We start from the raw sequence: 25477 nt of genomic DNA, 5'->3' as shown, positions 1-25477 counted from the left end.
TTATAAAATACATAATAAAATTACAAAATTACAAAATTACAAAATTACAAATTCCTTATAGTTATAAATATTATTGTCTTATGGATGTTATATTGGATATATGTTGTGATATGTTATATGGATTATATTTTGTATGTATTAATATCAGCATAAATGAATTTGAATGAATTATATTGTTTATAATTCTAAACTATAACAAAATATCTATGGGAAATATAATTTTTATACTTGTCGTAATCAATTAATTATTTTACTTTGCTAAACTTTATTATTGTGAAAAACATTTCTTACATAAAAAATGCATTAAAAAAAGTATTGCATTTAATTATAATCTTATTAAACTGATGTTTTATGAATACTAAATGGAAAAGAAAATCACGCAATTCCTTTCTTGTCGTAATTTTTATATGGATTATTATCCACCTCTTTAAATTATTTTATCATCTTTAATGCATATTTTGATATTTATTTATAATTGTACTTAAATATTAACAAGATGTTAATGAATGAATAGATAATGTGATCGAGACAAAGACATCTCATCTTGTTTTTGTCTTCAATTAATAAATAAATCTTAACTAAGAATCAATATATATATATGTATACATAAATATTAATATATTCGTAGATTACGTTTAGAAAGAGTCGATTTAAGACACCAAAATAAATATAAAATCCTTATTTATTAACTTTAACTAAGCAATTGAAATTTGTGTCAAAGCGAGACGAGAATATATATACAGTGAAACACCATCAGCACTCTGTTTCTGCATAAATAGCTAGAATTAAAAAGTATAATAAAAATAAATAAATAAGTGATATATAATTATTATCCGAATAAAAAGTCAACGTTAATTTTGCTAAAAGCATCTGTTTATTTTTAGTAGTTATAAAGATGAAAAATCTAAAAACAGGTCACCGGTTCTTGTCTCATTGAAAGCTGTTTCGTTGAAAGAGATGGAAAGTATCAAATTTAATCAAATGTAAAAAAATCCTTCCTTATATATAATATCATAAATATTATCCCAGAATTAATTGCTAATAAAAATGCAAAAAAAGAATTATACCTGAAGGTAAAGAATAAAAATAGATGATTTAAAAATTTTCAATTTACTTTTAAATTTATATAGATATGCAATCAAACAATTATTATAATTAACAATTATAGTTCCCATAATAGTCTCAAAGAATTTGACAATTTGGATACAATAATAATAAATAGAGCTTGATGCTCTCTTTAATTGAAATTAAAACACTTGTGCATCACGGATAGAGACGCGAATGAATTGGCCATCTTCGTTGGAGAATTGTCGGGTACCACAGATATCGCTTTGTAAGTTTAAACGATGCGGTAAACCGTGTCGGGTCGTATAGCTTGATTAAAACGCCTCTCGACATTGTACCGCCTCGTAGCACCTCATTGCCTTCGTTGCTTTTTTCCGTCATCGCCCCTTCGCGTTTGAAATTTACGGTTTCATTTTGTTTAACTTTGCGAGATCACAACCTTCGTTTGCTCATTTCTCTACGCTTAAACCTGATAATCTTTTGCGAACAAAAAAAAAGAAGAAGAAGATTCGCAAATTATCTTCAAAAAGAAAAGCGTATTTTTTAATTATGTCAAAAGTAAGTATATGTAAATATCGATTATTAAACTTAATATCATTTCTCTATATTTTTAAATATAGAGTTTTTCAAAAATAAATTTATATTTTACAAAGAAGAAGCATTGTAATAATATAAAAAAAAAAATTTTAAGAAAAAATCAAATATTACCATCTTGAAGATTCTTACGGATAATTTGAATAATTGAAATAAATTAAAAGAGATAATGTATTAAATGTATTCACTCTGTATATAAGAATAAAAAAAAACATTTTTTTATAAAGATACCAAGCTTCGAAGCATCATCGCGATTATAAAATTTGAATCGATATTCGATATTCTTTTAATAATAAATTTATATAGTTTGGAAAAAAGTTTTGAGCGAATAGGCGAAAAATTTCAAATTGATCGTTGAAAGATTCGATGTTAACGAACACGAACTATTACCGAGTGTCGAGGTCAGCTTGCCGGATGACGCAAAGTAAACGGAGCGAGGATTTACCGACTCGATAAAAAGACCGGTAGGAGGTAGAGGAAAAAGGATAGATTGGCGGGGATTCGAGTAGCGGAAAAACAAGGGAGGAACGTAGCGGCGTGTCGTGCAGAGTCCCTAAGCCAGCTTTTCTTCACGGGTCGGTCACTTGTGTAATCGTTGGAAACTGGCCTTCTTTGTATATACTTTATCTTAAAATCGATGATCCGAAAATATATATGTAACAAACTTTTCTTTGTTATACCCAATCAAACGACATGATTGGTGAAATTGAACGAGAATAAGAACATTGAATCCTTTCTTATTGAGAATAACTGCTTCTTAACTGCAATTCTTATCGTTCAATTTTACATTAGATAAAAGATGTTTCGTTTGATTTGGTCCTAGTTTTTTTCTAATTTTCTAGTAATTTTTTTTTGAACGAAGCGAAATCGATAAAACGTACCATCAAAAGTAACAACGCGATTTAATAACAAATTTTTAATTCGAATTCAAAGGATGGCTGTATATACCGACCTATTCAAGTAAAATTTAATTTCTTAGGTTCAGCACGTAGGGGGAAAAAAAATTTTGCAAAGTTCTTGATTAAAAAAAAAAAAAACTATGAGTTCGTTTTACAGGACATCGACTAGTTTACTTTACTTATTGAAAGATGATTTCTTCTTTTTTCCAGCGAAGTTAAAACAAAAATAGCTACGTTCAACGAGTAATGTTGCAATTCACGGCTGCGCATCGGGGTTGAATGAGGACGGAACGCGATCGGATGAAATCGAGAGGTGGGCGGATGTGTTGCGGGCGTTGTATATAATGGATAAAAAATAGAGAAAAGGGTGGAAGAAGACAAGGAAACAGGTGAAAAATCCATCTGAAACGGACACGAATCGTTTCCTCTTTTGCTCTTCGATAATCAATCTCTTAATAGTAGCAGTAAAAAGTGTAAGTTTATCAATTGAAACTTTTTTTAAAATTGCACCAAACCACTTGGATATATATATATATTTTTTTTCTGATAAATTAGAAGGTTTTCTACATGAATTATTAAAAAATTTTTTGAAAGAAGATTAAGATTTCTTACAATCTTTTTATTCGAGCTTGCAATAAAAATTTTGAAACATATTTTGTAGATTTATATGTTATTAAAAATTTTATCAAAATGCAGAAATAAGATATCAAAAAATGTAAATAAATTTTTTTAAATTTATTGCTAGTCTTGCAGAGAAACTATGATTTTTATTATTTTTAGTTGTTGATTCTCAATATATATATATAATTGATATAAATCTGTAAAAAATGTATTTTAATTTTCATTCACGAATTCAAGTAAAAAAAAATGTAAATTAATTTTTCCAACTTCTCAGACGAAATTCAAATTATTTGGTTCAATTTTAAACAAAATTATTTCGTTTCAAAAGAATAGATTTATACTTTTGTCCACTGCTGTGCTCTTCATGATACCATTGATGCAATGAAAAAAGTTAAGGATGACCTTTACCTTCACCTTTACCTTTACCTCTAACTCTAACTCCAACTCTATCTTTACTTGCACTTCTAGCTTCATTTCACAACAATTCAAACGCGAGCTTTGTCTTTAAGATTAACTTCAAGTTTACATATTTTCTCGATTCTCAATGGCGTGATCAAACGAGCGAGAAACTCTCGAAAATGATTTGAATGTTATCAAATATCGATCCACGTTGAATGAGAAAAAGGAAAGAAAGAAATTATTGGAAATATGTTTATTTATTTTCTTACCCTGTTTATCCTAAAAGTATTACACATATGGTGTAGAGAGACGTGTTAGATAGATTCTATTCTTATTTTACAATAAATACTTGATACAAAATAAATGTGATAAAGTAAATAGTTCATATTCGATTCCATTCCGTTCGTGCATTTTTGGAAGGTTTATAATATATATTTTTCTTTTTTGTTACCACATCTATATCAATATTATTATCCCCTGCAACGAACGTATTAATAATTTGTTTTAATGTGAACTTGCTAATTGGATGTCGGAAAATCCAGGGGAAAAAAGGGGAACAAATGTTAAATTTCCAATAACCTTTTCAAACTATCGATAATCAGATACTCCTGTAAAAACAACGAAGCTACTGTTAATCAAAGTCATTTCTTATTTTTTTTATTTTTCCGAATTATATTATTCGAATCGAGAGATACAAAATGACGTAAAAGTAACATATATTGCGGTGACCAATTGCACGCATTGTCTTCATTGTGTGATCCCGTGTGTTCGATAACCTAATTTCAGTGAAAAAAAAAAAAAAAAAAAAAAAAATCAGCAAATGCAAGATAGCGCATCTGCATATTTCATAAAGGGTTGCGTGATCGCGTGTATTCGTTTCGAGGTGGTACAGTTTGTTCAATTTGTGCTTTGAGTATTTTGCATTCTTAAAAATTTTGCGTTAAAATGGTGGAGCCCTGCTTGAGAAACCGATACCAATCGGAGAGAAAGAGAGAAAGAGGGAATAAAGCTCCCCACCTCTTTAAAGTTAGAGCGAAACTGGAAAAAAGAAAGAAAGGAACGGATTGTGACAAGGCAGAAAATTGTGAACGATTGTTACGATTGAAAAGTGTTGTGTAAGAAATTACAAAGGGACAAAATTGTATGTGCATGATAATAAACCGTTTTATCCGTTTTGTACTTGCGATTATTTCGATAAAATTACGATTATTTTATATCACGATTAAACGAATTGTTGTATCCAATAAAAAAAACCACAGAAGGTAATAATCGTAGCAATTTCGATCGGATATGTTTCAATGAATCTTAGAATATCTTCCTTTAAACAGCTTATCCTTTCGAAAGTATCGTCAATAAAGAGATTTCTTGAATGAACGTCTGGCATGTTTCATTGTAAAACTGTATGACATGCAAATAATGCAGAAAAATGTATATTTTTTTTTCTCTTTTAAATATATATCTTATCAGTTTTTGTTTGATGAAAATTCAAACTAACGTTTTCTCTTTATCGTTTATAACTCATTTGTATACAGTAGAGCAGTTCACGTGAATCGTTTAATTTTTTCGTTGAGGCATTATGAAATTCTTAACCATCCTTTTTTATTTTTCTAACCTAAAAACAGAGTTCTATTCCATTAATCATCGATAATCACGATATTCGACCAAATTCTCAAGCGTTTGTTATACATAACCAAACATTTGTTCAGTCGAAATAATGAATGTCAAATAAAATGTTTGCCTATGTTATGAATGTAAATAACGGACTCCGAGAAAAAGGGGAAACTAAAGAAATTTGTGAAAACTGTGAAGAAAGTTAAACTCTAACACAGTAAAAGAATTTATGCTATCAAATGTTAAAATTGGAGAATAAGACACTCGAAACTTTTGAATCACGAAAGATTAAAAAAGAACCTTGAAATTTTTATTTTTCTAATTCGAAATTCTTGGAATTTTAGATGAAGAATAATTTGTATAAATAATTTACGAATATTTATTATACATATTATTGGTAATAATTCAATTGATTTTACATCCATTTTAATCGATAATTTTTCAATAATTCATTACAATAGTTTATGTAAAGAAAAAGTAAGATATAAAAATTTAATTTTTATACAAGTCAAAATAATAATTGTTATTATTATTAATTGATTTTTTAAGAATTCCAGAGATATAGTTTATTAAAATTTTCTTGACAAAACGGATATTTTTTAGAAAAAAAGAAAGAAAGAGGAAATAAATATTTTAGATTTCGAGATAAAATTTAAGATGCAACATTGCAAATTTAAAAATCAAATTCCAATTCATTCTTAATTAAAATATATTATTATGCATATATTTATTTAATGTTTGAATTGAACGCTAGAGTTCTTAATAAAATTTTTTATATAATATATATTTATAAATTTTATATCATTTCCTATACGAATAATGTTTTTTTTTTTTTTTAAATCTATTTACAGTATTGAATTTGAATCATTATCTTTGTTTAAAAGAAGAATGAAAAAAAATTATATAAAACGGAATTATTTAAAACATCTTATTGACCTTTAATGTCTAAATATATTATATTATAAATAAATAAATTATAATTAAAAAATCATATGATAAAAAATATATATACATACATATGATCAGATTTCTATCTTAATAAAAGCTAATTGTTAAAAATATTTTTATTAATTAATAATATCTTTTGATTAAAGAAATAAAAAATTGAAAAGCTTTTATTCTGGTAAATGTAGTAATTCTAATAATAAATCATGGTGATAAAACAATTATACGCATGAATATATGTTACACATATTATCTTTTACATTAAACAAATATTTGTCAAAAATATTTATATCAATTAATATTATCTTCTTAATAACTGAAACAATAATAAATTTAAAATCCATTCAAATTATTCTGACAAATTTAATATTTTTAATATTAAGATATGAGTATTAAATTTAATTATAAGGCATGAATAAATCTATATGATATTATTACAATATATTATACACACATTAAATAAATATTTGTCAAAATTAACAATTAAAAAGATAGTAAATTTAAAACTCATTCAGAATATTCTGACAAATTTAATAATTTTAATATTAATTATAAGTATAATTATAGACATCAATAGATATATATATATAAATAGATATTATTACATTATATTATATATATTAAACAAATATTTGTCAAATTTATAATAATAATTTTAATATCAATTATAATTATAGACATGAATAGATATGTATGAATAGATATTATTACATTATATTATATACATTAAACAAATATTTGTCAAAATTAACAATTAAAAAGATAGTAAATTTAAAATTCATTCAATGTATTCTGATAAATTTAATAACTTTAATATTAATTATAAGTATAATTATAGATATCAATAGATATATATATATAAATAGATATTATTACATTATATTATATACATTAAACAAATATTTGTCAAATTTATAATAATAATTTTAATATCAATTATAATTATAGACATGAATAGATATGAATAGATATTATAACATTATATTATATATATTAAACAAATATTTGTCAAAATTAACAATTAAAAAGATAGTAAATTTAAAACTCATTCAAATTATTCTGACAAATTTAATAATTTTAATATTAATCATAAGTATAATTATAAACATGAATAGATATATATGAATAGATATAGGGACATTATTTTTGATTATATGTTTTTATATTATATTATGCTTTGAGATGATCAAAAAGATTATTAAAAAAAAAAAAAAAAAAGAAAAAGAAAAAAGAAAAAATACTAATTAAGAATAGAGAATATTTTCTTTTTAACACGAATGAATAATTATAAATATTGTGGAGGTGGCAGCATGTTTTAAGAAAAGAAAACAAGATATTCTTATTAAAACCATTTCAAAGAAAGTTCGATATCGAAGATGAGAAAAACGATTAAAGCAGAAACGTTGACGTAAAGAAATTTGTAAGATTGGAATATGAAACAGAAATTTTCAGTTGAGAAAGGGGATTAAATGAATTTAAGTTGCGGGAAAAGTTCTGAGAAGTTTCCAATTATATTTTTAAAATATAAGAGGAATAATTGATAAATATTTTCAACAAGCATACACGTTCAATGATCAAAGTTTTACTTAAAAGAGTCGTTTGAAAATGTTTGAAACTCGAATAATAATTAGAAGAATTTTAAAGAGCAAGAACTTTTTAACGAATTGTATTAATAATATTTATAAAAAGGAAAAGAATTTTTTATGGATCATTGATATTTGGCCAATAGGAAATTAAAAAAAATTAAAGGACAAAGCAACAAAGTTTATCAACAAAAAAGAAATTGTAAAAGTACATTTTCTTTTTCAAGAAAAAGATAAATATGGTAAGTGATTATTATATAAAATATATATTTATTTAGAAGAATTTTATCATGGATTTTTAAATCTTTATGAGTGTATATAAATTACATAAAACCATTCTTATTCGTTTTATTATTTTTATATTTATAATTGAAAATAATATAAAGTAAAAATTGTTTTAAATAATAACACATTTTGATATTTATTTTATTATTTGTTTGTAAAGAAAAATATATTTTAAATATAGCAATGATTTTCAATTGTTGCATTGCATTAATCAATTTATTTTTTAAACCACTATTCTTAATATTATTTACAAATATAATATTATATTTGTATGTGCATATATTAAAATTTTAACGTATTTTTCGCGATATGCATACAATTGCAACACACTAATAATAAATACATTTGTGACTAATCAATGTAGCATTGAAATGACTAGTAAATATAGCATAATTATATTAATATATTTTTATTTTATTATTTTTTTCTCTGGGATATGATAGAATTTACAACGAGAAAATTATTGGAAACTATAATTCGATTAATTCGTCTCGATATTCGTTTTTTAATCTTACAAATAATCATTTCTCTTATATATTTTCAATGAGAAACAATTTTAAAACATCCGTTTTCCCTTCTTTACGTAATTTTTCTCGGGGAAAAATATTAAAAATCGAAGAAAATAAAAAACACAACTTTATTTCTAATAAAAGTTGACATATTGAAAATCGGTTAGAAAAGTCAGGAAAACATTAATAAAACTCGATAAAAAACTTTAATATCTTAAACTTTTTTTGTTGTTGTTGACAAAATGCAAAGTTTGAAATATTTGAAAGGTATCGATTTATGGGTATGATATAAATATGAATAATAAATCACTTTTCGTTTTTTATCGGTTTTAAATCGATATAGTAATTCGAACAAAATAAAGACTCAAAAAAACTCTGTATATCCAAAAAAGGAAACATTCTGATAAACAAAGAAACTTGCAAAAACAATTCGTAAATGGAGAAGAAAAAGAGAGAGAAGAAAAAGAAAAAAGGCAAGGAGATAGAAAGAAGACGAGGAAGAAGAAGAAGAAGAAGAAGAAGAAGAAGAAGAAAGTACCATGCAAACAGATAAACACTCGACGAGGTGGAAAATGGCTCGGTCGGTTTTGTGAAGGCGGAGCAGAAAAAAAGAGGAACGATGCAAGTGGTATATACATTGGCTTTGTTCTAAAAACGTCGATACCTTTGGTTGTTCCGAGTAACGTTCAAGGTATAACCAATGGTCGTGTAAAACAACCAAGGACGATCTTGATTCGGAGAAGAATGGTCGCGTTGCGCTCGAGATGTTTCCAACTTTTCAATACCGGAAACGAGAAGAAACGAGGTGTATCATTCGTATAAGTAATCGAAGATCGAAGATAAGAATTCAGATCTCGTGGGAACAGCGTTTGAAACGATTATCCTTGAAAATGCCAAATTTTTTTTTTATTTTCGTTGGATAAATAAACCGTACTTTCATATAAAATAAAAGAAAACGAAACTTTGATGTCGAAGAAGGATAAAGCGATGAAAGTGATCTCACTTGTTGATGATCTAAAAATAAATTTACATTTTATTTATTTATTTTTTTTGAATGTTTATTAGATTGAATTCAATTTGTCTGAAAATGTCAATTAATGGGAATATTAATTGCTCCTGTTGCAGTATTAAAGTGTAAAGTTTTTTTTTTCAGAACAGCAATATTTTATCTTAAATAATTATTAGCCTTATATCGACCGCCGTAATTATGAGAAAACCCAACGGCGCGACAATTCCAGCCACACGTGTTTTTTTCTTTTTTTTCTTTCTTCTCTCTTTCCGTCCCTAAACCTTGGCATAATTTATTACATAATATATTGCCTCTAGTTGGGTGTTTAGCGGTTTCTCCAAATTTGTCTAACCAATCTCTTAGAGTCTCTTTCAAATTAATACGCTCGAGTATCCACCCTCGAAATCAGAATTTTTTTATTAACGTTCAAATTTTTCGTGGAGGACAAACATCTTCGTTCAAAGAGATAAACGTGTATCTCTCAATACGCGTTTCGCTTCCCACCCTCGTTCGAATTTTATTTCAAAGAGGCTTTAATTTGCAAACTCGAGTTGCAATATTTTTTTATTTTGATATCGTTGTACTTAATTAAATCCAATTCTTGTATTATCCAATTATATGTTACAAAATAATTATTATAAAATCGTTATCTGGATATCCATTTCTAAAATTCGTTTCTTTCAAACAAAATAACTATGCTCGTCGATTTGTGCGAAACAGGTGATCGAACATGAGCAGGATTATGGGCAACCTGTTGCTATTCAAAGTTAAATATATCGAAATTTTCTTGATTTTGTTGTTGCAATAAAAAGGATAAAGGATCTTTTACTTTTTGTAAGAAAATCAACAGCTATTTTTCCTTTCCTCTAAGAAAATTATTTTCTACAAAACGTAAAATAATTAATCATATCTAAAAATAATAATTACTCAAGTCCTATTCGACATTCTACAATTATGCATTGAAGAACTATGAGTAAAAAAGAGAAATTAATATTGGATTATGACATAGATAACTATTTGAAATATAAAAAATTTATACTAATGGAGTCTAAATGTGAATTATCTTTTTCAATTAACATTTGGAAAATAGAGATAATAAAGATAATAAATATAAACTATTAAACTATTAACTATATTCTGAAAGAAAATGGAAGAGACATATAATATTTGTGCTCAGAACAAACATAAAGATAAAAATAATTTCTCTCTTCTCCTTTCTTATCTTATTCTTATAATAATATCTTTAACCTACATTTTGTATTAGTAAAAATAATGAAAATTGCTTATATCATATTACAATATATTTTTACGAGAATTTTTTCAATGATACATTTAAAAGTCGAGAATATGGAAGTCGAAGACGAAAATATGGAAAGGCAACGTTGTTACTGTTGATGTTAGCAGAAGCACAACTTTCCACCCCTTGGGCTTCTGCTAGGCAGGGAAGTAACCAAGCTAATCGAATAAACGACAGATTGCATGCTAAATTGCAAAATCATCCCGTAAGACGAGAGTTAGTGCTTCGGTGTTTGTTCAATTATGTTTCTTCCAGTGTTAAATAACCAGGTATTCGATTACTTATTTTAACGCCTTCCCCTTCAAGGCTGTAATAATTATCAGAGTAATTACTCGATCATCGCTAGCTGATTTTTTTTTTCCTCTCCCTTGCTTGCTCGGCGGAATGATCTTTATTTTACTTAAAAAAAAAAAAAAAAAAAAAAAAGGTAATTCATTGAAATAACGCGAGTCTAATAATTAAACACGAAAAGGCAAATTATTTCAGAAATCGAACAATTAATATAAAATTAATATGCTTGCAATGATACTGGTGTTATTACAAAATGATATAATGAAGATCGTGAAAATGTATACGATCATTAAAAGTAATTTTCTATATCAAATATGCTTCGTGAGATTGATAATAAGAAAATAATGAAATTTTATGCTTACGTATTATTGTCGGTTACGTATTGTTTTGCGAATAAATTGCAAATAAATTGCGATAGAAATTAAATATCGCGGTAATAAGTGAAAAGATACGCGATAAATATGCGTACGAGTCCAATTGAGGAGCTTTTCGGATTACGGATATTTCTCGAGATATTGTAATATCTTTTTCCGAGTATTGTGATTTTATAATCCGTGAACTATATTATATATACGCTTCCAATATTTTATACGATTCGCTGAGATAGAGGGAAAAAAAATTAAATGAAAAAGAGACATTTCTCTTAAATCGAGAAATATATCCTTTTTCTCGATTTAATATTTTTTCAAATTACGATAATTGCGAGAAAGGATAATGTGAAAGAAATTTTAATATTTCTCGATAGAATAGGAAAATTATTATTATCGAATTAGTTTTTATTTTTGAATTAGGATAAAAGAATTGTATTTATTCAACATTTCGATTGACAAATCGATAAATAATCGTGCTTTTAAGCACACCCACATGCGCGTGCAATTTAAAACCTTTTAAAGAATAACCGCGAGTATGATAACACGTGAGCATAAGTCTACCGCAATTTCATCTAAAAACTTTATCTTGTTTCTGAAACTTTCAATAAAAGTGTCGATAACTATTCCCCGAGAGAAACGGCGACGCCAATGGCTTTTGTACTATCGAAGATTTCCTCGATTTATTACCAATTCCTTTTCACAAAAGTTTAATTTACATCCGTTTCCTTCTTTTGTTTTAATTAGAATTATTATTTGCTTTCGATAATAAAGAAAATGCTTTTTTTGATAAAAATTTCTTCCCATTTAATCACGCGTTTCGATTCTTTCGATGTGTCAACAAAATGAAAAAAAAAATCAAACAGACGTTTCTTTCTCCTTTTCTTTAAAATTTTTCATTTTGTTTCAAATATAATTATACATTTTAAAATTGCCAATTAATGGTTGTTAATAAAATTATGGAATAATTTAAAAATATTTTCTCCTTTTTAAAATACTTTTTCACTTGGGAAAAATTTTATGGTTAGAATATTTTATTTCATTTGTAACTGAAATATATCTTAATTTTATATATAAATGATGAAAAATAATTTACACATTGATTATTGATATTTCATAACTTGTTATAATATAAATATATGATATAAATATATAATTTAAAACGTTATGGAAAAAATCAAACAGACGTTCCTTTACAATTTTTTATTTTGTTTCAAATAATTATACATTTTAAAATTGCCAATTAATGGTTGTTAATAAAATTATGGAATAATTTAAAAATATTTTCTTCTTTTTAAAACACTTTTTCATTTGGGAAAAAATTTATGGTTAGAACACTATTTTATTTCACTTGCAACAGAAATATATCTCAATTTTACATGTAGATGATAAGAAATAATTTACATAGATTATTGGTATTTCATAACTTGTTGTAATATAAATATATGATATAAATATATAATTTAAAACGTTATGGAAAAAATCAAACAGACGTTCCTTTACAATTTTTTATTTTGTTTCAAATAATTATACATTTTAAAATTGCCAATTAATGGTTGTTAATAAAATTATGGAATAATTTAAAAATATTTTCTTCTTTTTAAAACACTTTTTCATTTGGGAAAAAATTTATGGTTAGAACACTATTTTATTTCACTTGCAACAGAAATATATCTCAATTTTACATGTAGATGATAAGAAATAATTTACATAGATTATTGGTATTTCATAACTTGTTGTAATATAAATATATGATATAAATATATAATTTAAAACGTTATGGAAAAAATCAAACAGACGTTCCTTTACAATTTTTTATTTTGTTTCAAATAATTATACATTTTAAAATTGCCAATTAATGGTTGTTAATAAAATTATGGAATAATTTAAAAATATTTTCTTCTTTTTAAAACACTTTTTCATTTGGGAAAAAATTTATGGTTAGAACACTATTTTATTTCACTTGCAACTAAAATATATCTCAATTTTATATATAGATGATAAGAAATAATTTACATAGATTATTGATATTTCATAACTTGTTATAATATAAATATATGATATAAATATATAATTTAAAACGTTATAAAATAAAATGTTATACGTTTTCTAGGTTAAGCAATTTAACCTATGCATTTAAGAATTAAATTTTCGATGAACTATAAAAGAATCTGCAAGAATCTTTAATAAAGATATGAGAAACGAAATGGTTTGTATTTAAATGATCGATCAATGCAATTTTAAAGTCTCATATTACCCGCATCTTGCGTTATTACAATTCTATAACTTCGAATCATCGACTGATATTCATTCGTTGAGGCTATTGAATTATTATTATAAAGCGTATCTATTTTTTATTATAGTTTATTTTCAACCGTTCAAACGTGAATAATATAAATTAATAAAATGAAAATATAAAAAAATAAAATATGAAAAATCTGAATAAAATGAATAAAAAAAACGTTTCAAACAAACATTGTTTTATATTATGCAGTATCACAAATTTTTCATACACTGGTGAATACAGCTACATGAAGTTATATTATATCAATTCAAATTTTAAAAAGTGGAATCATACAATTTTTATTGCACTAATCGATGCAACTTGTTACTTTACGTTAAAAGTTAATTGAATTATTTATGTCGAAAAATTTTTAGTTTAGATGATATTTTAAACAAATATTACAGTTTATAAAACTATATGAAAGACAAAAATTATAATATCAATATCACTTTCCATGTTCCTTGACTTTTATATGCTAACTTTTCAACTTACAACATTTTCCAACGAAAGATTTTCTAAAATTAAAGATTTTTTCCACACGAATAGTTTATAGTACTTTTTTCTAGGAAATTAATTAATTATAAATTCATTAAAAAATTATATATTTCTGTCTAAAAAATTAAACCTTCCTATTAAAAATTATTAATGTTGCACAATCTCACTTTATATACGATTTTTCGTCTGAAATATTTTTTCGAAATCGTATTCGAACGGTTCAGGATAAAACGAATTCATTGATTAGAAATATGTGTATATTTATCGACATTTCACGCGATATATGAATGTTGACAAGCGTTACTTACCACCGGATTCGTTTCGCTTGTACCGTTCCTCGTAATTACTCGAGGTATTAATTATTAATCAGAGCAGATTGTCGCGTGTTGTCTTTCGTATCGATCACGAGTTTAGTGATCGTGTTCAGAGAAAAATCTAAAGATTTAAAGAAATTGGTTCGATCGACATTTTCGTAGTTGATAGTTCTACTTCGAGAATTTTTAAAATTTTATAGATAACTGCATTATTATAGATAACTGCACTCATTAAAATGGAAATAAAAATGAAAATATAATATTTATATATATATACTTGTTATTTGAAAAAAAGAGAATTAATTTTTGTTATGAAATTGTTGATTGTAAAATTTATAATTATAAATTTATTTGTTATATTATCAAATTTTTATTGAATAATTAATTTTATTCGCATATAGCTCATATTAAATCGAAATAAAATAATTATTAATTATAAATAATATTTAATATATCGTAGTTGATAGTTCTATTTTGAAAATTTTTAAAATTTTATAGATAAATGCAGTCATTAAAATGGAAATAAAAATGAAAATATGATATTTATATATATATATATATATATATATATACTTGTTATTTGAAGAAAAGAGAATTAATTTTTGTTATGAAATTGTTGATTGTAGAATTTATGTTATATTATTAAATTTTTATTAAATAATTAATTTTATTAATTTTAATATATATAGCACGTATTAAATCGAAATAAAGTAATTATTAATTATAAATAATATTTAATATATAAATATTAATTTATGAATTTCTATTATTTACTTATAAAGATTTTTGTTGCTTTCTTTTGGCGAAAAAGAATGATAAAATAAATATAAAAAAGAAATTTTCATTCATTAGATTACCTTTTTATTTTATTTTGCTTGGTAAAGAAAGAGATTATAAATAGAATAATTTTATAAAAGTTAGGATTCCGAGAAATAAGAAACTATTCTTTCTATATTTTTTAATTTTAATGAGAATTATATGAGTGAATAATAAAGGAAAATTCAAAGAAAATGAAATTTTTATTTGAAAATTTTTTGTAAAAATATTTCCCAAATTCATAATTAATTATAATTCATATCCAATTTTAGATCTAACAATTATACAGCAAATATTATATCTTTATACAGGGAGTCTCATGAAGAAATTGAATAATTTTATTTGTATCTTTGATAGATCAATTTGAATTAAAAATGTCAGATATATTTTTGATTTTGATTTTGATTTATTTCAAAAAAAGAATTCTATATATAGATAATTGGATATAATAGTAATAACTTTTTATTTTTTTATGCATTTCTTATATATCTTTTTATTTGTATGAATTAAAGAACACGATTCTTATCTCATAAATATAAATCTATTTCACCATGTGATATGGCTATGCTATGGGCATTTAAATCATCAGATTAACTCTTTCAGATTAGTTTTCCTAGATGAATTATATGAAAACAAAAGTGAACAACAATACGAGTGTGAAATTAATAAAAATATGCAAAAAAAAACTAATATAAAAGTATAATAAAACAAAACTAATACAACACATGATGCAAGTAAAGACATCAGAAAATTAGTAAAAATAAAGTAGCAATGAATAATATTAAAATTTGGAAAAAAAAAAAGTGGAGAATTATCATTTTTAACACATTTCTCGAATGAAAGAATGAAAGAAGATAAAAATATACGAAAAATCAAAAGCTATTATTCCATTTCCTTTTATATATTTAGAATTTCTTCTTTTAAAAATAATAAATAAAAAAACAAGTGTATAAAAATTCATACGATATGACAGTTATATATGACTTTCTTTGATTCAAAATGATAAATAATATCAGTAAATCAAATATACAGATCAAACAACTGATAAAATTAAAGTTATTCCGTTTCTTCTCTTGGGACGTCCTATGTATATATACATATTTCTATCATAAAAGAACGATAAAAGTTTTCTTGTATTTTATTTCTATTTATTTCCATTTCCAAAACGTATTACATGCATATATAATTTAAATTCAGAAACATCAAATACATAACAAGAAGAAACATCAAATATATTGTACAACAGATTGTCTTGTAATCAAATTATAAAAGATCAAACCTATTCAAAGAATGGACGTTATGTACAATATTATCAATGATATCACATATTAACATACAAAAATGTAAAATAATTGTTGTAGAAAAATTACACTCGTTTTTATGGCAAGTTTTAAAGCAGAGTTAAATAAATCAGAGTTTGTAATAAATCGCAATAAAGCTCCAGTAATTATAAAATGTATATTATTTATTGTTAAACACAAAATGGCATAGAATTATACCAGTGGTAGTTTGCTGTTGGTTTTGAAATGACGTGAACTAACGGCAACCAATTATAAATTCTTGAAATAATGCACCAACTACCACCGACTGCCACCCAACTGGGGATTTTTAAATTCTGAACAAGTAGTTACAGATTTTAAAATGATGCAATAGACCTCGTCTGTGCAAATTTAATAGGCACATTCAATAATGTAATTGATTAATTACTATTATTTATATCGTGTCATATTTTTTTTTAATCGATATAATATAATTAAAGCTTCTCCACGAATTATCGAAATGAACTAATTCGAGAGAAAATGATCCCCTTTGCAATTATATATGAAATTTATGAAATAGAAGGAGATTTAATACGTCTACTTCCTCCCCCTCCCTCCTCTCTCCTTTCTCTTTTTATTTTTGGGAAAGGAAAAATGATGATATGGGTGTTATTATGATCGCTATTAATTGGTGTTTGGATGCCGCTGTTGTATCGCATATCACGTATCGTACGAATTACAAGATTCTGTGATTTCAAAGGAATTCCCTGTCGCGTTGAATATCAAACCATTGTTAAATATTGTCGGGAACTAGGTGATCGAAACGTCCAAATGATATTCGAGATAGGTGTAATAAAATTTTATGAAAAATAAAAAAAAAGAAATAAGAAAAGAATAATAAAATATGTGTATTCGTAGATTTTCAATAAAAAGTATTATTTTTTTTTATAAAAAGATTTTTAGATATCTGATAAACAGATTATTGAAATTAACTGTTGATTGTTTCTATTGTTGTTTAAAGGCATATTATATTTTGATTGTAGATAATAATTTTATATAAGATTATAAGAAAAATTAAAATATTAATTAATTTTTTTATATTATGTATATAAAACAAGATATTTTAAGTAAAATATTTTCTTTATTTTTATATATAATAATATATTTAGAATATTTATTTAAATGATATATTTAAATGATTTTGGAAGAAAACTGTCATAGGAAATTTTACAATAAATTTTCATATAAATATAAAAATTCCAAAATTATTAATGTTTTAATTAAATAATTTAAAATAAATTTTAAAATTTTTTAAATAATTTTAAAAGAGCAGTAAGATTGTAGATAATAATTTTATATAAGATTATAAAAAAATTAAAATATTAATTAATTTTTTTATATTATGTATAAAACGAGATATTTTAAGTAAAATATTTTCTTTATTTTTATATATAACAGTATATTTAGAATATTTATTTAAATGACGTATTTAAATGATTTTGGAAAAAAATAATTATGGGAAATTTTACAATAAATTTTCATATAAATATAAAAATTCCAAAATTATTAATATTTTAATTAAAAATAGTTTTAAAAAAGCACTAAGATTGTAGATAATAATTTTATATAAGATTATAAAAAAAAATAAAATATTAATTAATTTTTTTATATTATGTATATAAAACGAGATATTTTAAGTAAAATATTTTCTTTATTTTTATATATAACAGTATATTTAGAATATTTATTTAAATAATGTATTTAAATGATTTTGGAAAAAAATAATTATGGGAAATTTTACAATAAATTTTCATATAAATATAAAAATTCCAAAATTATTAATATTTTAATTAAAAATAGTTTTAAAAGAGCACTAAGATTGTAGATAATAATTTTATATAAGATTATAAAAAAAATTAAAATATTAATTAATTTTTTTATATTATGTATATAAAACAAGATATTTTAGTTAAAATATTTTATTTAATTATTTTTATTTTATATAATAATATATTTAGAATATTTATTGCATACGTATTTAAATGATTTTGAAAAAAATTATCATAGGAAATTTTACAATAAATTTTCATATAAATATAAAAATTCCAAAATTATTAATATTTTGATTAAAAACAATTTTAAAAGAGCACTAAGGAAAGCATTCTTTTTGTAACGTTACGATTTTAAGATTTTTTCAAAATTAACATTTTACATAATATTGCATGATATTGCATATCGAATGATGCCATCTATGCATATCGAAAAATGTAATCATTAAAAAAAAAAAAAAATCAAGATATCCTCTATGATCAAAAATTGAAAAGCAAAATCAAATTAACGAAAAAGAATTACATTTATTATTACGAATAATAAATTAATCCTGTTTCCCGATAAATCGATAAAAGTAATAAATAATAAAAGAATCTTCTGCTCAAAATATTGTTGTAACACGGTACAGTTCCATCCATATTTGAAACTAGAAAGAACTTTGTCATAGGTATCGGTATCAAATGTCTCCTCTCTGACTGAAAAATAACTTGCTGAAACAAATTATATATGATATACCGTTGGTCATTATTTGTGTCCCAGTGATAGTTTATATTCCCACTCAACTTTATTTTTTGCGTATTTTTCCGTTTTTTAGTTTCTGTAATTATTTCTTTCTCTTAAGATAAAATTTCGAATTAGAAAATAAATAAATTTTATTTATACTTTGTATCATTGTATCACGTACACAATCGCTTATTAAACGACGTTAAACGAGAAAGAATGGTAGAAAGAAGAAGATAACAGTGTACAGATTGTTGTATTCTCTCTTATCGATAATCTCTATTCGCATGTGACGTGGACAAATGTGAAAAGACACAGCTGAGGAATTCATGTTATCCGGTATGCTCGAGAAGAATAAATTTGTTGGAAGATGGCTCTCCTTCTTTTTTTCCGCTTTCTTTTTATACATATCATGTATACGCCTTATAACATTTGTGTGAAACATTCACATATTAAATAAACTGTCTACGTTTCTTCCTTTTTTGTTTTTTTTATTTACGAAGTATGATATGACGTGCTTTGTTTTCTTCTCTCAAATCTCTTCTCTAGCGGCACATTTAAATAATAGACAAATCCGAAATTCTTCTCTTTGGAAAATACAGAAAAGAAAGAACGTGTTAATAAAATAGAAGCGTATAAATATATATAATACACGCAGAGCGATAAATAAAGAAGCAAAGTGTTTAAAAATAAATATAATTTTTTCGTGAATAATTTTTTCTCCCATTATTAATGCATTCGAAATGTATTCTGTAACGAAAAGTACGTTTCACGAGGAAACTTATATATATATATATGTATATCCTCGAAAACTTCTCTATTCCGCCATTTCTCGAAACTCGAAGAAAAATATTTAATGAAGCGCTATCTCTTAACAAGATGTGAGAATATTGTTTGAAGCGGCTGAGTGCTTTATAGTGTGTTGCATAAATATTATCATTGAAAAGGGGGTACAATTTACACATGTGTAGGAAATATGTAACAATTCCATTAAAGATAAACGCATTCTCATACTCATCACATGGGGATACGATGGATATTAATGTTTTTTTTTTTTGTCAAATAATTAATTTATGATGGTTCAAATTATCGTTTAGAGAAACTCAGTTTCGAAAATACTTTGAATTCAATTCAAACAGAATGTTTTGAGGATTGTTCGAAAAAAGAATTGCGATTTCGATGGATTTTAATCGCATAAAAAAAAAATTGATTTCTTCTTTGTGATCGAAGACTGATTTTCCAAAATGGTCCCCCGAATGCTCGAATTTTCTATAACGATTCTTTTAATTTTTCCAACGATGTTAGAACGTTTCATTTTAGCTCGTACAATTCAATCTCTGAGTGAGATTAAAAAAAGATTTGTTTACCTTTTTGAAAACAAGTTAAAGCGAACGAAAAAATCAATTTTTCCTACAAAGAAAACGGGGAAGAAAAATTTTATATTAAGAGTAGGGATAGGTAAACAATTTCTATAAACGGAATACATCAAAAATGACATTTCATGATAAAAAAGAATATGTTTCAATAATTGTATACATTAATTGCAATTTTTGTTACATTTTTTAATTTTATATTTTTCATCACATGATTAGTAATAATAATAATATACTTGGATAAAATAAAAATGAATAATATTAATCTAATTGTCAAATTATTTTAAAATTATATTATTTTAAAATTATATCAAAACTGACATTTCATGATAAAAAAGAATATGTTTCAATAATTGAATACATTAATTTTTGTTACATTTTTTAATTTTATATTTTTCATCAGATGATTAGTGTAATATACTTGGATATAATAAAAATGAATAATATTAATCTAATTGTCAAATTATTTTAAAATTATATTATTTTAAAATTATATAAAAACTGACATTTTATGATAAAAAAGAATATGTTTCAATAATTATATACATTAATTGCAATTTTTGTTACATTTTTTAATTTTATATTTTTCATCAGATGATTAGTGTAATAATAATATATTTGGATAAAATAAAAATGAATAATATTAATCTAATTGCTAATTGTTTTAAAATTATATTATTACACGATAAACAAAATAACAAAATAACACAAACATAGTCCAAATTTCATGATAAAAAAGAATATGTTTTAATAATTGTATACATTAATTGCAATTTTTGTTACATTTTTTAATTTTATATTTTTCATCAGATGATTAGTGTAATAATAATATACTTGGATAAAATAAAAATGAATAATATTATATAATCTAATTGTTAAATTGTTTTAAAATTATATTATTACACGATATAACAAAATAACACAAACATAGTCCAAATAGGGATGGTTTGGAATAACTGAATCATCGTTTAAGGAATACAGCATCAAACTTTCTTACACATATGCAAATGTGTAAATGTAACATGTAATACGTTTTGCTTTTATTGAAATACGGATAATATTTATTAAATACATTTGTTTCATTAAATTCAGAAGCTGGCTTTAATAGGCTTGATATTAAATAACAAAAAGGGAATTATCATTTTGAAAAATATGTATTAAAATGTAACTCGATTATTCAACGTTATTAAATTGCAAACAATACATGTAAAATATACATCCTTCAATTTGTATCCTCTTTTTTTCTTTAACATATCATGCATTGCATCATACTCGATACGTGATATGTAATATGATTCCATATGTAACAATTACAGCGCAATTAGTTTTTTTTCTTAATTAAATGAAACGATACAGATACTGCTTTTTCGATCCTCTATTTATTCCAGCGGATAAGTATCCAATTACAAATGGATTAGCAGCCGATTAACAGCAGCAATGAGAAAATACTCGCAAGAGTATGGGGTTAAGAGTTTTGAGAAACTGTATTTAACTCCCTATCCAATTGATCATCGATTTAAAGTAAGTAAATTTGAAACGAGTTTTTCGATCTTAAAGAACGTCTCAACTCTCGATTTCGCAATTGTAACAAATATATCGTTGTAAAAAAAAAAAAAAAAAAAAGAAACGAGGAGGTTTCTATTTTCTCTTCTCTTTCTTCGCTCATCTATCCGTTTATTTATTAATGTACTTTACTTTCCTCTACTTTTCAATTATTATTTATTTATTTATTTTCTTTGAAATTCAACGAGGTTATATCCACAGATACGATCTTTGCATATCATGTTTTGCATATCGTATCTTTTAATGTTCATTATAAACATCCTTCGTTCAAGTCTCTACATCTTGTCTATATTGAATTGACTTTGTGTCTTTCAGATTTCACTCTTTTTTTAAATATTTTCCAAAATATAATTCAAATATCAAATCGTTTTTATCGATTTTTCGAATTTTCTCCATCAACGATAAACTTAACATACCACGATTCTTTATAGAAATTATTAAAATAGAAAATATTGGAAAAAAGAAGGAAAACAATATGAAAATATCTCAGTGTGAATTTTTTCAGTGTCTTAAATGGAAGATCGAGTAAAGTTGAGTAAACAGGAAATAACGAAAATAATATTTGCTATATAATTGATTCATCTAATTCATAATATTATACATCATTATAAGTTTACATGATTTATCACAGTTCAAATTTTGAAATACCTAATAACTATGTTATGTGAAATTATGTGAATAAACAACTTTAAACACAACTTGTAACACGCGCATTGTTGTCCAAGTGGTACAAGTCGGTGTAAAGTCAGTCCGAGTAACGATTCCATTGATTAAATCTATAAGTGTGTTTATAATTAGCGGATTAATAATTCAGTGTTAATAGAATAGGAGGAATAGAAAATAAAGATGATAAGATAAATTCCGTAACTTTTGTTTGCATCGTTTCAACAGCAAGACGTATCGTATAGAAGTTTTAATTAAAAACTATATCTTCGGTATTATCCCTAGATTATTATCTGTTTAATGCGACTTTACATACCCGTTAAAGAGATCATTTTTTAGCGATTTTAAAATTTTTCTCTCAAATATATAAAATTGCAATTTATATTTCATATATTTTTTTTACATCATTGCATTTATTAAAGAAGATAAAGAAGAAGAAAAACGGATGTACAAGAAGAACAAGATCGAGGATAAAATCATGTGTCATACTTTAACTGTATATTTAAATTCTCCCGTTGTTTCAATAAAGAACGTTGTATGATCAGTCAGCAATAATTTATCATTAAAAAATATACGGATTTTTACGGATCATCTTATTTATTTTATTTTGAGATTTTCCGATCTTACTTTTTACTGCTTTTTTTAAAATTATAAATTTTAAGGCAAAGTTGAGATACAAGTTGTATTTTAAAAAAATAAATACAGGTTTGATTGCACAATTTATTTTATAAATTAAGGTTGTAGGGGCAGAAACATAGGTTTTTGCATAGATTTCAGCAATAATTTATCATTAAAAAATATATGGATTTTTATGGATCATCTTATTTATTTATTTTTTTTTTTTTTGAGATTTTCTTACTTTTTACTGCCTTTTTTAAAATTATAAATTTTAAGACAAAGTTGAGATACGAGTTGTATTTTAAAAAAATAAATACAGGTTTGATTGCACAATTTATTTTATAAATTAAGATTGTAGGGGCAGAAATATAGTTTTTGCATAGATTTCAGCAATAATTTATCATTAAAAAATATACGGATTTTTACGGATCATCTTATTTATTTTATTTTGAGATTTTCCGATCTTACTTTTTACTGCCTTTTTTAAAATTATAAATTTTAAGACAAAGTTGAGATACGACTTGTATTTTAAAAAAATAAATACAGGTTTGATTGCACAATTTATTTTATAAATTAAAATTGTAGGGGCAGAAACATACGTTTTTGCATAGATTTCCCTTAAAATATGCGTATATTTTAATATATGGGAAAGAAAAGATGGACGAAATAAAATGCGCATACGTAGCCGTAAATTTAAAAGTTTTTATATACACGTTATATACATGCACATTGATATGCAGTATGCAGTGAGTCGAAGATTAAACACGGAGATACATGTGAAAAAGAAGAAAAAAAAAAACAAACAAACAAAGAAAATAACGAGTGAAAAGGAAATAAAGGAAAAGAGTCAGAAGGAGAATATATAGGGCAGTCCTCATTTTGTACAAAATGGGAACAAAATTTCATGTTTTTTAATCACAAATGAGAGAGAAATTTCAGCATGATCGATAGCAAATATATAAAATTTTTCTTTTGCAGTCATCGAAGGAAATGAACTCGTGATGCCAGGTGAAACGCACGTAACGTCGAATAAAGTGAATGAAAACGACAAAGGGGGAACCGCAAACGAAGAAATGCATTATCAATCGGAGACGAGAGAAGAAATCATGTATTCATTGCACACGTCACACGAACTTTCCTCGCCTTTCCAACCAATTCGAAGAAAAACAAAGCGATCGATAAAGAGGAAAACGTCTAAGTGTTAAATACGGTATTATATGCGTATAGAAAAATGACGAAATGTTGATATTGTATGCGTTAAAAAATATATATATATATATATATATATATATATATATGTATAAATTATGCGCATTAATTAAGCACATAGGTGTTTCGCATGTTTTTACCTCGTAATAAACTTTTCCCTGGTCGATGTTAATCATTGAAATATAGATATACGCACAATACGATATCGTTTATCCGTCACACTGTTTTGCTATTCTATTTACCGTGTCATTTCATCGATTTTTAAAGCTCAATTTTTTTTTTTTTTCGTTAAATTAAAATATTAAATTTCTTTCTTTTACATTTTTATAATTATATACAAATAATAATAAAAACAAATATAAGACAATTTTTGGATTTATAGAAATATAGAATTATATAGAATATATGATATAGAATTATAGAATTTATAGAAATTTAGATTCAAAAATAAATGGGCAATTAAAAATGTATATCTATGCTGTGGCCATTTTTTTCATTAAATTTTCAAATCAAATGTTAAATTTTATTGTTGAATATAAATATTTTAATTGTAAGACATTGTGATTCTTGAATTTATAAAAATCTTTAAATTAAAAATAAAGAATAAATTATTAAATAGCAGATGTATTATAATTATCTGTATATACATATCATAAGGAAATTAAAGGAAAAGTTGCATTGAAATTTTGAATTTTAAAGGGAATTATGAGCAAAATATCTGTCAATTCACTTCACATTTCCCAACTTCAAGCTTGAAAGCTTGATTATAACTGTAAATACGATAAATACCTAGAGATCACAAACACTAAATTCAAAGCATTTGTATAGTGAAATAAACTGTGCATGGTGGAATTAAT

General features: G+C 24.4%; 1 protein-coding gene across 2 annotated transcripts in view; it reads right to left on the bottom strand.

Moving 5' to 3' along the window:
- Positions 1-25477, bottom strand: part of Tk (tachykinin) — a 30320-nt gene that overhangs the window by 2169 nt on the left and 2674 nt on the right. The window contains exon 1 of one of the 2 annotated variants that reach the window (XM_026441578.1): positions 9176-9198. The gene's annotated coding sequence lies outside the window, so the exon portion shown is untranslated. 2 annotated transcript variants of the gene reach the window in all.

The sequence above is a fragment of the Apis mellifera genome, linkage group LG7 (assembly GCF_003254395.2).
Source record: "Apis mellifera strain DH4 linkage group LG7, Amel_HAv3.1, whole genome shotgun sequence".
NCBI classification, from domain to species: domain Eukaryota; kingdom Metazoa; phylum Arthropoda; class Insecta; order Hymenoptera; family Apidae; genus Apis; species Apis mellifera.
This window is presented reverse-complemented; position numbering and strand designations above follow the sequence as displayed.